Source organism: Vipera ursinii (assembly GCF_947247035.1).
Source record: "Vipera ursinii genome assembly, chromosome: 3".
In the NCBI taxonomy this organism is placed as follows: Eukaryota; Metazoa; Chordata; class Lepidosauria; order Squamata; family Viperidae; genus Vipera; species Vipera ursinii.
Window position 1 is genome coordinate 177,872,255 of NC_139516.1, and position 2,053 is coordinate 177,874,307.

Consider the following 2,053-nt stretch of genomic DNA (forward strand, 5'->3'; position numbering starts at 1 on the left):
TAATCATCTTTGTTGCTCTTCTCTGTACTCTTTCTTTCGAATGAAATGCTTCTGCTTCTGGTAGCTTTGGGAAGTGACCAAGTTGTCCTAAATTTCACATCTGCTGAGAAGTTCAGCATCTGCTGATCAGTAGGATAGAAATGAATCTATGGCTAGTAATGCTCTATTGTGAATTTAGCAATATATAGTGAAAAAAGCAAGGTTCTAATGAGCCTCATTGCATCATCATGCAATCAGCTGTACATAATAAAATAGACATGGAAAAAATATAGGTGAAACTCGAAAAATTAGAATATTGTGCAAAAGATCATTTATTTCAGTAATGCAACTTAAAAGGGGAAACTAATATATGAGATAGACTCATTACATGCAAAGCAAGATAGTTCAAGCCATGATTTGTCATAATGGTGGTGATTATGGCGTACAGCTCACCTTGTGAAAAGGTGCAATATTCTAGGCTCAAAGTGTCCCACTCTAATCAGCTAATTAAGCCTGCAAAGGGTTCCTGAGCCTTTAAATGGTCTCTCAGTGTGGTTCAGTAGGAATCACAATCACGGGGAAGACTGCTGACCTGACAGTTGTGCAGAAAACCATCATTGACACCCTCCATAAGGAGGGAAAGCCTCAAAAGGTAATTGCAAAAGAAGTTGGATGTTCCCAAAGTGCTGTATCAAAGCACATTAATAGAAAGTTATGTGGAAGGGAAAAGCGTGGAAGAAAAAGGTGCACAAGCAGCAGGGATGACAGCAGCCTGGAGAGGATTGTCAGGAAAAGGCCATTCAAAAGTGTTGGGGACTTTCACAAGGAGTGGACTGAGGCTGGAGTCAGTGCATCAAGAGCCACCACACACAGACAGATCCTGGACATGGGCTTCAAATGTCGTACTCCTCTTGTCAAGCCGCTCCTGAACAACAAACAACGTCAGAAGCGTCTTACCTGGGCTAAAGAAAAACAGACCTGGTCTGTTGCTCAGTGGTCCAAAGTCCTCTTTTCTGATGAGAGCAACTTTTGCATCTCATTTGGAAACCAAGGACCCAGAGTCTGGAGGAAGAATGGAGAGGCACACACTGCAAGATGCTTGAAGTCCAGTGTAAAGTTTCCAGTCTGTGTTGATTTGGGGAGCCATGTCATCTGCTGGTGTTGGTCCACTGTGCTTCATTAAGTCCAGGGTCAACGCAGCCGTCTACCAGGAGATTTTGGAGCACTTCACGCTTCCTTCTGCAGACAAGCTTTATGGGGATGCTGACTTCATTTTCCAACAGGACTTGGCACCTGCCCACACTGCCAAAAGCACCAAAACCTGGTTCAATGACCGTGGGATTACAGTGCTTGATTGGCCAGCAAACTCGCCTGACCTGAACCCCATAGAGAGTCTATGGGGCATTGCCAAGAGAAAGGTGAGAGACATGAGACCGAACAATGCAGAAGAGCTGAAGGCCGCTATTGAAGCATCCTGGTCTTCCATAATACCTCAGCAGTGCCACAGGCTGATAGCTTCCATGCCACGCCGCATTGAGGCAGTAATTGCTGCAAAAGGGGCCCAAACCAAGTACTGAGTACATATGCATGCTTATACTTTTCAGAGGTCTGATATTGTTCTATGTAGACTCCTTGTTTTATTGACTGCATGTAATATTCTAATTTTCTGAGATTGTGGATTTGGGGTTTTCATGAGCTATAAGCCATAATCATCACAATTATGACAAATCACGGCTTGAACTATCTTGCTTTGCATGTAATGAGTCTTTCTCATATATTAGTTTCCCCTTTTAAGTTGCATTACTGAAATAAATGAACTTTTGCACAATATTCTAATTTTTTGAGTTTCACCTGTATATGAAAAAACAAGAGTGAAAATAAAAGAAGTTCAAGAATAGAAAGTGTAATGTCGAATATAAAATTTTTTATTGGCTAAGTGTGATTGTACAAGTATGAACAAGTATTAGAAGACACAATGAATGAACAGTTGACAAAAGGAAAGATTTCAACACTATTTGGATCAGAATGAAAATAATTATTTTATGGAATGTTACCGAGATGACATTAATGGTAA